Consider the following 12,954-nt stretch of genomic DNA (forward strand, 5'->3'; position numbering starts at 1 on the left):
ACTGTATATAGCAGTATACATTATTTATTTATTTATTTATTTATTTATTTATTTATTATATTTATATACCGCCCTCCCCCGGGGGGCTCAGGGCGGTGAACATGAATATACGAATAGAGCCCAAAATAAAATCAATAAATCTCAAATAATTAAATAAATCATAATAAAATGGCTCTATTCACTTTAAATCGTTAAAACCCCATTAAAAGCAGCGCGTTAGTATCAAAATACAATAAATAATACAACAGGAGGCGACCTACTAACTAATCCCCTAAAAGAGGGGCGGGACGGCAGGATCCACAGATGTTAAAGTTCTGTCACTTATAAAAGAAATGTTGCTACTTTTTCCAAGAGCACGACATCTGTGTTGTTTAACAGAAGCTCCACAACAGAGCAGTCAGAGTCGCTTTCAGATTTGTCTAGGGCCACTGATGGGTCCATGTCAAGTGACCCTGAGACACTAGCCAAGCTGCCAAAGTTCAGATCTCTGCTTTCGCTGGTCTATCAGCCCTCTAGGGAGCAGCCTACCAGGAAATTTCCCTGCAGTTTCCCCACCACCACCACTGAATTGGGGCAAGAAGAGTCTAGGTGGCATCACCTGCAGACACCTCTCATCCAGAAATAGCTCCCCCCCACCCCCTGGGGACTTATAGTGTTCATTAAGGGCCCCTGGTGGTTGCCAACCCCAAGGTCAGCCCTGGAGCTCCACTGTAATTGTGGAAGAACTCCAGGATACGAAGATCAGTTCCCTTGGCTGCTTTGGAGTGTGGACTCTATGGCATTATACTCTTTCCCCTCACCAGATCCTGTCCCTTCTGGGTTCTACCCCCAAATCTCTAGGGATTTTCCAGTTCAGAGTTGGCCACTCTAATCTCCCCCATCTCAATTCCAGCAGTGAAGTTGTTGCTGTATCTGACCTGATCAAGTCATCTGAATTCTCTGCCACCCTGTGACAATAAGAGGCTGAAACTGAACTGCATCCCAGTGGTTAGCATGAGCAGGAATGAAAATGGCTTCGCTTCTTGCAAGCAAAGCAGCAAGTAACTTTGCCATTTCTGACCACAAGAGGGTGCCAAAGTGACAGTTTCAGAGTTTCACACAAAGCCAGAATCAACCTGTTACCTTCCTTTCGTGTTTTTGGCCTGCAGGGGGCGCAGGTTTTAGCCTAGCAGCACCAACATTTCAGGGATTTTTCAGGAGACTCTCCTGATGATTCTGCCCAGGTTTGGTGAGGTTTGGTTCAGGGGGTCCAAAGTTATGGACTCCCAAAGGGGGTGCCCCATCCCCCATTGTTTCCAATGGGAGCTAATAGGAGATGGGGGCTACACCTTTGAGGGTCCATAACTTTTGACCCCCTGAACCAAACTTCACCAAACCTGGGTGGTATCATCAGGAGAGTCTCCTAAAGATACCCTGAAAGTTTGGTGCTGCTAGCTTAACAATTGCAGGCACCCTCCAAATTTCCCCAGATTCTCCTTTTAAATCCACCCCCTTTGGTTATGGACTTAAAGGGAGAATCTGAGGTCCTCAGTTTAAATATTGAAAGTGATGCTGTTTCAGGGTGGGGGATAATCATCTCCAGAGGAATCCACCTCCAGTGGAATCCACCCCAAACAGCATCACTTTCAATGTTGTTTTAACTGGGGGGCCCAGATTTTCCCTTTAAGGTGGATATAAAAGAAGTATCTGGGCTCCCTAGTTTAAGCACCATTGAAAGCGATGCTGTTTGGGGGTGGATTCCACTGGACGTGTTTTGTGAGAGATTATGCTGATATTTGTTTGGTAAATGTTTTGCTGGAGGTGATTTGTGAGAGACTTACATGCTTAATACCCACTTGCACTGGCTTGGGGCTGTTTCTCTAGCTAACAACCTACCTCATAGGGTTGGTGTGAGGACAAAATTAGAAAAGAGAGTTGGAGGGGAGAGAGCCATGTATGTTTTGCTGGAGGTGGGAGGTGTTTTTTGAGCTGGTGCAGAAAATTATTGTTTGGTAGTGGGGGAGGGTGGCTGCCTATGGGGGGGGCAAACTCAGGTTTTGTCCCCCGGCTCCAGTTTGCCCAGATACGCCTCTGATAAATATTCAACGATTGCTTGAATGTGAAGCAGGTTTTGATGTGTACTGTGCTGTATCCGGCTGATACAGATTAATGTCCTTGTTAACTTACCTGTATATCTGTATGTTGTAAAGTTATAAGAATATTTACAGTTGTGACTTAGAATATAGCTATCACAAATTTATTTGCACTATTCCTTGCATTGGGCTGTTTTTCTTGGGGGTTTGCCAACCTTTAGCTTTTCATTGTACTGTGCTAATAGCACAGGCATCACATCTATTAAGCAAATGTTTGACTCCAGCAACCGTCTAGCTGTTTTTCAGCACCTTTATATTGTGATGGACATTCAGCGTCACAATCTGACATCTCGTCACCAGCGCGTCCCATATTTTTGCCCAGCGGAAACTAGCATGCCCAGGTGTCCTTGTGTGTGAGTTGTCTGCCAAATGAAAGAGTAACGTTCCTATAGACAAAGGTATGTAGGCAAAAGAAGCATCATGGACCTCAGATGAAATGAACCATGCCTAATACAAAAATGATTTTTTCTTACTGCTCTGGGCAGGCAGGTGAGACAACATAGGTGAGAAATGACTACACACCCAGATGGTATCTCTCTCTCTCTCTCTCTCTCTCTCTCTCTCTCTCTCTCTCTCTCTCTCTCTCTGACTAACATTTCATTATACAGAATGAATTTGACGAACATTCCTGTACAGAAAAAAAATGTAGCATAATTTTTTTAAAAAAAATCCCAAGTAATCACTGATGATATTTCTCACATTGGACCATATTCAAAACATGACTTCTAGGGGATTGGGAGCTGGCATGTTTGGGAATCTAGAGAATCATGGGCCCTTTCCGCACGGGCCATTTACAGCGCCCTAGGGACAGCAAAAATGCCGTCCCTAGGGAGCTGTTCGCATGGGGGGCGCAGCTGCATCGCAGCCACGCCACCCTCGCTTCCCCCCAGCGGCGCGAAGCCGCCATCTTCCCACCTCGCTTCCCGAGCGAGGTTTTTGGAAAACAGCGGCTTCCAGCCGCTGCCATGTGAATGGCAATGGCTGGAAGGCGTCACCCCCCTTTCCTGATTGACGTACCTTCTCTGCGACCTTCCAGCGCGTCGCCCGGGCCTGGGGACACGCCCCCCTGCCCTGTGACACCAGAGTGGTCGTGCAGGGCAGGGGGCGTGTCTCCTGGCCTGGGCGACGTGCTGGAAGGTCGCAGAGAAGATGCATCGATCGGGCGATGGTGCAGCGCTGCGCTGTCTTCCCTGCCTTTACCGGGACCGTTCATGCGAACGGTCCCGGGGGGTGTCGGCGTCGTATATGCCGATGCACCCCCCAGTGTGGTCGTGCGGAAGTGGCCACGGTGTCATTAGAGAAATATCTGTATCTTTACTGCAACCACCACAATATCCCCCCACCCGTTCTGGTATTTTCAGCTATTTCTGTGAAGGAGAAAAAATGATTTACTGATGATTATATTGTCGGGAAACTCTTGTGGTACCTTCAGGGAACTCACAGTTGCTCCAGCTAGACTCAGCATGGGACCTCAGAGAGTCAGATTCATTATGCATGCAAGATTTTATGAAATCCATTCCATGTTGTGACTGAATGGTAATCAGAAGGTGGGTGCACACACTGCAGAAATCCAGAGCAAACATCTCCACCAGCCTTCCCCCAAGAGTCATCTCGATGCATATCTGCAGGAATGTACTCCTTGACAAGGGTAGTCTCAGTGTCATTATAATCCCCTCGTGGACACCCCCTTGTCATGGGGAAGGGGCTTACGTGCTTCGATGGCGTTGAGAGCTATGCTAGAAGGATCCTACCAGAAGGGTCTCCCAAGCCAGACAAGTCTCAACCGAGAAACCAGACTGAGAGTGTCCACCAACCCACACGATGTGGTGAGACAAATAAAAAATAATTCCATACTGCATCATTCGTCATGCAGGTTAACAAGGACCGTGTAGCACGCTGAGGTCCCTGGCCATGTGTCGGCAAGTGGGCTGCGAGGGGACCAACCATCAAAAAGGAAGAAGTATAATGCAGAAGAAAATTGTGCCATCATGGCCTGTTACTGCAGCTCAGAGCCAGAGAAAAAAGGATACTTGAAACGAATGTACGACCTGTGGAAACAGCAATACCCGGATTCAAATATCACTGAGCAAAGACTGGCGGATCAAAGGCGATACATCATATGGAATAAAATGTTTACAGAGATAGAATTGGAAGAAATCCAGAAAGAAAATGTGAAAAGAAATCAATTGTAACACCAGAAGAAAGAGCACCTACTCCAGAAACATCAGGAGACATCATAGTAGAACTGCCAGATGAAAACGCCAGCACAGGAGAGGGAATAATAGTGCAACCACCGGAGAAAGTCCCCATGGAAACAGCTGATGGATTGACTGAAAGCCAAAAAGAATTGAGGGAAAAGATCTTCAAGTATGCATGATCAAATGAGGAAAGACAACAGCTGCCAGCTTTGAAAACGGTGCCCCAAAAAGACCTGGCACTCGTAATGGGGGATGTGAAGAGGGCACTGATGACAATTGAAATAACTTTCATCAAACAAACCAATCAGCTCATGTACAGCATGGCTGTAGCAGTCACACGAGAACTGGGCATTGAAATACCTAAACCCAAGATAAATCAAACATCAAAACCAAAGTGGAAAATTCGACTGGAACAGAAGATTTAAAAAAAACTAAGATCAGATCCCAGTAACCTGAAAAATATGAAGGAACGAAGATTAAAGTATGGCAAGATCATGAAAGAACTAATTAGAAGGTACTAGCTAGACACTAGAACAATGGAGATCACCAAATGACAAATAACAGCCACAGCAAGAAAAATTGAAAGATATGAAGCAAGAAACATCCAGTACGAACAAGATCAGCTATTTCGATCAGACCAATGGCATTTCTACCAAAGTCTCAACTCAAAGATCAATGTTGAAAGGAAAAAAACCAGAGAAAAATGCCACACTTCAGTTTTGTAAAGATCTGTGGGAAAACGAGAAGGATTACAAGAAGGCACAGTGGATAAATTTTTTTGAGAAAGGTGATGGCAAAAAACAAATGCAAGAACTGGAAATAAAACTGCTATGATAAAACATCAAATCAAGAAAGTGAAAAACTGGATGGTACCAGGACATGATCAATTGCATGACTTCTGGCTCAAATACCTCACCAGTGTGCCGACAAAGGCCAAGCAGTTCAGTGAAACCATGCAAAATTGTGAACTCGATGAATGGCTAACAACTGGGAAGACGTACTTAATTCAGAAAGATACGGCCAAAGAGACAACATCTGGAAACTACAGACCAATAACATGTTTACCTACGATACGTCATGGACTACTTGGAAGCAAACAACATTTCGCCAGTGGAACAAAAAGGAAACATCCCGCGGCACTTCGAGTGCCCCCGCCCCCCCGTAGGGCCTCCTCCAGCGAGGCGGGAACAGCCGGGGGGGCTGGAGCGAAGCCCAGCCCGACTCCGAGTGATGACCTCCAAGCCCAGCGGAGAGGGGAAAAATACCGTCCCGACCGGAGCGGGGTCCCCCGGGGAAGGATCTGGCAGCCGAGACAAAGCATCAGCCAGGCAATTGGCCTTCCCAGGGAAGAAATGTAGAGTGAACTTGAAGCGGGAGAAGAAGTCAGCCCAACGAAGTTGCTTGGCGGACAACTTCCCCGGGGCGCAGAGCACCGCCACATTCCGATGGTCGGTCCACACCTCGAACGGGAGGGCTGCTCCCTCCAGCCAGTGACGCCAAGCGGTCAAAGCACACAAAGAAGAAGAAGAAGAAGAAGAGTTTGGATTTATATCCCCCCTTTCTCTCCTGCAGGAGACTCAAAGGGGCTGACAATCTCCTTGCCCTTCCCCCCTCACCACAAACACCCTGTGAGGTGGGTGGGGCTGAGAGAGCTCCGAGAAGCTGTGACTAGCCCAAGGTCACCCAGCTGGCGTGTGTGGGAGTGCACAGGCTAATCTGAATTCCCCAGAGAAGCCTCCACAGCTCAAGCGGCAGAGCTGGGAATCAAACCCGGTTCCTCCAGATCAGAGTGCACCCTGCTCTTAGCCACTACGCCACTGCTGCTCCAAAGGACCCCCATCTCCTTGTCACCAACCGTCCAATGGCGCTCAGCCCCCGAAAACTTGCGGGAAAGATAGGCGCAGGGATACAACCTCCCATCCTCCCCTTTCTGCAGTAGGGCTGCGCCCATAGCTTTGTCCGAAGCGTCAGTGTGAACAACAAAGGGCTTGGAGGGGTTGCCATGGCGTAAGAGGGGCTCCGACGTGAAGGCGCGCTTGAACGCCCGGAACGCCGCCTCACATTCTGGCGACCACAGCAGCAGAACCGACGGCCTCGTCACCACCGGCCCCTTCTCCTTTGTGCGTAGCCAATCGGTGAGAGGCAGCGCCAGTCGGGCAAAGTCCGGTATGAAATCCCAATAGAAGTTGGCGAAGCCCAGGAATGACTGCAGCTGGCGCCTGTTGCGGGGCTCCTGCCACTGCACCACATCACGAACCTGACTCGGGTCCATCTCCAACCCCCGACTGGAGATCCGGTAACCCAGAAAATCCAGCCGCTCCTTATGAAAGTCACATTTAGAAAGCTTCACGAACAGGTCATTGTCCAGGAGCTGCTGAAGCACAGCCCCGCACAGTTGCGACGTGCTCCTCCTCCGACTGGGAGTAAATCAGCACATCGTCCAAATACACTACCACCCCCTTGAACAGAAAGTCCTGGAGCACCTCATTAATCAAACACATGAAAGTCCCCGGAGCCCCAGATAATCCAAACGGGAGGACGCGGTAGGCAAACTGGCCCAGCCTCGTGTTGAAAGCTGTCAGGTGCTTGTAGCCCTTGGCGATCCGCACCCGGTAGTAGGCTTCCCGCAAGTCCAACTTAGTGAATATCTTGCCCTCGCCTAAGCAACTAAGTAAGTCCTTGATGAGGGGGAGGGGGTGCTTGTTACTGGCGGAAACCGTGTTCAGTCCCCGGTAGTCGGTGCACAAGCGCAAGGAGCCATCCTTTTTCCGCACAAACAGGACAGGTGCGGCAAAGTCACTGGTTACCCGTTTTATAAAGCCCTGTTTCAAGTTTTTGTCCAAGAACTCCTGGAGCGCCTGGGCTTCCAATGGGCTCATGGGATAGAGACGGCTTTTCAGCAGCTTAATGTCAGGCTCTCGAACGTGGAAATAACAGAGACTGTAGGAAAGTCCTAAAGCAGTTTATTTCTACAACGCATAGAGTAACAAAAGAAAGCTGAATCTTAGCTCTCCAGCTTAGATCCAGAGATTATATCCTTCAACCCCCCCATTTGACCCACACCAAATGTGCTTTACAAATTCTGCAACATTTGCACTACAGAGCTTCAGAGAACCTGGGAACCGTTCGCACCTTCTTGCAGGAGAGCTGGGGCCAGGGAATTGCCAGGAAAGGAAGAGGGAAACAGGAAAGTATCTACAGGAAAACATTTGCAATTCTTACACAGCAAGACATCTGGGCACTGACAGGCTTGGTCCTGACAAAATGCTCCATATCTATCGAGTACATTTCTATCCCACCCTTCCTTTTAGGCAGACAGGGTGGCAAACATAATAAATTCTCCCTTCAAACATTTATCTTCACAATCTGTGAGGCAGGTCAAACTGAGAAAGTGCGGTTTGCCCAAGGCCACACAACAAGCTTCAAGACAGAGCTAGAATTTGAACCTGAGTGTCTCGGATTCTAGAAGAACACTCTAGATGAATACCCAGTGTGGTATATTGGTTAAACTGCCTTCCCTCACCATCTACTCACCCACATTTCCACTCCAGTCAGGCAAAATATTTTTCAGTACATTTCTAAAATACATAAAATATATAAAAATAGATATGAAATATATAAAAGCAAGTTAGTTAGCAAGTAATGAATGACACTGAATGACAAAGGATCAAATACCAAGCCTATTTCTTGTTTTCCCCCTGCCATTTTGTCTACTATCTCCAAAGATCTGAGGCCAAATTATAGCCTGGCACCAGTTGCGGAGCGCCAAGGGGATGGGAGGTGCGTCGTGCACCGGGTGCATGCCTGGTGAGGGTGAAAAATTGCCCCCAGCCCCTCCCCCTTTTCCCACACCCCCCACAGTGCCCCCATGGCACACACACACCGCCCCCCTTCCCACATTTACCTACATTTCTTTTCTTTTTTTAGTACTTTTTGAGGCTGAAAAAAGCAGCCTATTTACAGGTAAAGCTAAAAACTGCCTGAGGAACTACAGTTCCCAGGAGACCTTGGGGCTCACAAGGTCTCCTGGGAAGTATAGTTCGTCAGGCAGTTTTTTCCCTGAACTGTGAATAGGCCGCTTTTTTCAGCCTCAAAACGTACTAGAAATAGAAAAGGAACGTAGGTAAGTGTGGGAAGGGGGGCGGGGGGGGCGTGCCATGGGGGGACATGGGGGGCGAAAAAAAAACACTGTACACCAGGCGCAGTTTGACCCAGCTACGCCTCTCCCTGGCACTCAATGCTATCTTGCACATATTTTAAAAGAATGTGCTACTTTACATGTCTAATCATTATGAATTCATTTGCCATTCCTTTCTTAAGCAAAGGTAATAAGGAACTCTTTTCATATTAACGTAGATGTCACATGAGTTCCCACAGGAATTTTTGTCTTATGTTCTTTCTCCTCGAGTTGATAGTGGGCTAGAAATCAAACTCCAGGCTTCTCGCTGGGGAAAAGGTACCTGACAATGAAAACAGCGTATATTCTCTGACAGTTTTCCATTCTCAAAGGGGGGATGGAAAAACTGAGAATCATTCTGGACAGCTTTGAAATTCATGCAGGATCTTATCAGCTAGAAACCTGCCACTCCGCCCACGCCTAGTCAACAAGGCAGAACCTTCTCCTTGCCGCATTCCATCTTTATAGTACTACTGGTAGAATTTAACATTAGAATAATATAGCTGAGTGGTTCTCAACCTTCCTAATCCTGCGCCCTTTAATACAGTTCCTCAAGTTGTTGTGCCCCCCAACCAGAGGTGGGATCCAGCAGGTTCTCACCAGTTCCCGAGAGTGGGTGACTAATTATTTGTGTGTGCCGAGAGGGGGTAACTAATTGGGTCCGTTTTTCCATCTCCACGCCCTCGCCTCCCCGAGAAGGTTCCATGAACATGAAGGTTCCATATAGCAATTGCGACTAATAATGTAACTCCCTGAACTGGGTTAATCCCTTTCAGGTACTGCAGTTCATTGATTCTCAGCCTTTCGTACCTTTTATCTCACCAGTCTCTATCAAAGAACCTGTGTGTTTCACCATTGCTGTGTTCAGATTTGTGAGTTGGGGCATTTTCTATAATGGGATGATTTAGAAATGACCTGGTACAAAAAAAAATTGGGGTTGGGGTGGGGTGGCTGCCCATGGGGGGGCATCCAACTCAGGTTTTGCCCAGGGCTCAGGTTTGCCTAGGTACGCCTCTGCCCCCTTTGCTGGGGGGAGCTGGCGAGGGAACCTGTCACTAAAATTTTTGGATCCCACCACTGCCCCCAACCCGAACATTTATCCATTTTACAGATGGAGAACACTGATGCAGAGAGTCTTAGGTGACCCCTGTGAAAGGGTCCTTCGACCCCGAAAGGGGTCCCGACCCCCAAGTTGAGAACCACTGATATAGCTTATCCTTGACCTAGATGACCTAGGCTAGCACTATCTTGTCAGATCTCAGAAGCTAAGAGGGATCAACCCTGGTTAGTAATTACATGGGAGATCACCAAGAAAACCTAGAATTGCTACACAGGGAAAAATCAGGGGATGGGGTCCCCAACTTTTTCTCAGCCTGCAGGCCCATTTGGAATTCTTACACAACATGGTGGACCCGGCAACAAAAGGCAAGAGATGTTCAGGGGTGCTTTGCCTCCATGTCACGGCCTTGGTAGTCCTTGGAAGTCTCCCATCCAAATACTTGCCAGGGCTGAGGCTGAGAGTGGGTGACTGTCTCAAGGTCACCCAACAGGTCTCCGCAGTAGACTGGCGATTTCAACCTGGGTTTCTGAGATTCCAGTCTGATACCTTAACACAGTGATGGCGAGCCTTTTCGAGACCGAGTGCCCAAACTGCAACCCAAAACCCACTTATTTATCGCAAAGTGCCAACACAGCAATTTAGCCTGAATACTAAAGTTTTAGTTGTAAATCCAAAACCTTTATTAGGCATAAAACCAGTGCCAAGAATTTCAAATACAATAAAAAGATCATTAATTTAGCCTGAATACTAAAGTTTTAGTTTAGAAAAAACGGTTGGCTCCGAGGTGTGCGTTACTCGGGAGTAAGCTTGGTGGTAGTCAGTGGCTTTGCTTTGAAGCAACCAAGCAACTCTTCCAACTGGTGAATCATGACCCTAAGAGGGTTTACTCAGAAGTAAGCCCCATTGCCAGCAACCAAGCTTACTACCAAGTAAAGGATCGCGCTTTAGTTCTTCGCATGAAAATCAGTGGGGTTTAACAGCGCTTAACAGGGTTACCTACACTGCTTTCCGAAATCTAGGTCTTAGGTTTAATGCTAATAATCAAGCCCAGGCCAGCCTAGATGTGTGTGGGGGGGGGAAGACTCGTGCCCCTAGATGTGTGTGTTTGCGCGTGCCCACAGAGAGGGCTCTGAGTGCCATCACTGCCTTAACATCACTGCCATCACTGCCTTAACATTATACCACATTGGCTCTCTCCATGTTATTGCCACTTCCTTAAACTTAGGACTTCCTGAGGTCATATCTAGAGTCCTTAATAAATATCAGCATTCCTTTTATGTGTTCCAGCTTTCCCGGGGCATGGCACTTGAGGCCCAACCGTCAGGATACTCATTCACAGTAGATGTACAACCTCATATATAGTGAGGGTATCAAGTCATAAATAATTAGGGACTCCTGTGAAACTCAAGCAATCACATAGAGGAGGCTGATTACATTACTGTATGATTTGTAATTCCGCTCATCCAGTGAAGACAGGTAACCCTATCCTAGCTTTGCATCAGGGTGACTGGAGGATTCAGCCTCTCTTAACATATTGGTCCAGCACGAAATGCCTGTCCTTTGGGGAGGCCGCCTGTCAAGACTCGGCGTGAGTCACCAATCACAGCTTGTCTCCTGATATGGAGAATGGTCAGAATCACAGGCACATGGCTGTTTTGACTGCGGGTAATTCTTACATCCACACACTCTGGATCGTTTTGTGCATCTCGTCTGCAAGTTGTTGTTGTTTTTAAATGTGTCTTATATAAGGTGACCAGATTTTCACTATTGAAAAGCGGGGTGCGCACGCGCGCACGCACCCACATGAGCACACTGCCTTTTGCGGCGGCGCTCCCCGGTCAGGAAACAGGGAAGTGCCCCAGAAGGCACTGCAGCAGCGCGGGAGGTGCTCCCTCCTGCGCTGCCGCACTGCCTTCTGGGGCGCTTCCCTGCTTCCTGACGGGGAGCACTGCCGCAAAAGGCAGTGTGCTCCTGCGGCTGCGTGCGCGCTGCCGCAGGAGCACATTGCCTAATCGGGACAATGTCAAAGCCCGGCGGGACGTGGGACACATCATGCAAAAGCGTGAGTGTCCCGCGAAAATCGGGACGGCTGGTCACCTTAGTCTTATACTGTCCAGTGAGAATAGGACAACAAAAACAATGTACCTCTGTGCTTAACTGGGAGCTATTTAATTACAGACTCTAGACGATTTTGGAAAACATCTGAAGATCAGGGAAACCAATCTTCCCAGCCATCTGTTCCCACTCCAGGAAAGCTTATTCCCAGGGTCACAGGAATAATACTAGCCCTGTGGATTGGTGGACTGGTGAGAAGAGGGGAAAGGGGGCAAAATTACTCTCTTCTTTTATCAGGCGAGCTCTGCTAATAGAAGACGCAAGAAGGATATTTGCTTCCCCGTCTCCACAGTAGCCTCCAAACCTCAGCAACTATTAGTCTACACCAGTGATGGCGAACCTATGGCACGGGTGCCAGAGGTGGCACTTGGACCCCTCTCTGTGGGCACACGCACACAGAGTTTGTCATGTAGGGTGCGGAAAATCACCACCACCACCCACCCACACATCTAGGCTGGCCCACTGAGCATGATGTGCGCGCACCGCGGTGAGCAGGGAGGACTCGGCTGGAGGACCTGGTGCCTGTGTTCCTGCCCAAGGTGGGGGTGCAGAGGAGGCAGAGATGCTAGAGAGGCACAGAGCGGTGTGCGCGGGACTTGCTGGAGGCTTGAGCAGGCTGGCCCCTTCTCGAGCAGGTTGGGCGGAGGAAGAGGGAACGAACCGGTTTGTTCTAAACGAAAACCTCAGCATTCAGATTAAATTGCCGGGTTGGCACTTTGCGATAAACAAGTGCGGTTTGGGTTGCAATTTGGGCACTCGGTCTCAAAAAGGTTTGCCATCACTGGTCTACCCAGATGCCGCAATCACAGGTTGGAAGGGAAAGTGGAAAAGATCTGCAACCATCAGTGCCTTCCGGCGACGGACTGTAGAACCCTATCCATTATTCCTAGCTTGTCTTTTGTGGTGTGCTTCCTGTATCCTTCAGATAAAAAAGCAACACCTGACTACAGCCTTAGAAACAAGCCTGAATCAGAGTACCATAAAAGCATCGCAAAGCTTCCACAAACCATACTGCCTGCAAATGCGGCAAGGTGCAGCATCTCAACCATCAGAATGCTGTTTGAAGTTTAACAACGTGGTGCCTTCCCTGATTTATGGACTCAATAATGTTTGGAGGAAGAAAGCGATGCTCCCTCCTTTGGAAAACAACACCTGTGTGAAAGCGCCTTCCAGTCTTGGGGGTCAGGCAAGAAGCAGCCTGATGCCTGAGCTGACCTGGAACATCGAGAACAAAGCAGCATCGCCAATGAGCCCCGGAGTTCTGCCGGGATG

This window comes from Sphaerodactylus townsendi, linkage group LG13, assembly GCF_021028975.2.
Source record: "Sphaerodactylus townsendi isolate TG3544 linkage group LG13, MPM_Stown_v2.3, whole genome shotgun sequence".
Lineage (NCBI taxonomy): Eukaryota > Metazoa > Chordata > Lepidosauria > Squamata > Sphaerodactylidae > Sphaerodactylus > Sphaerodactylus townsendi.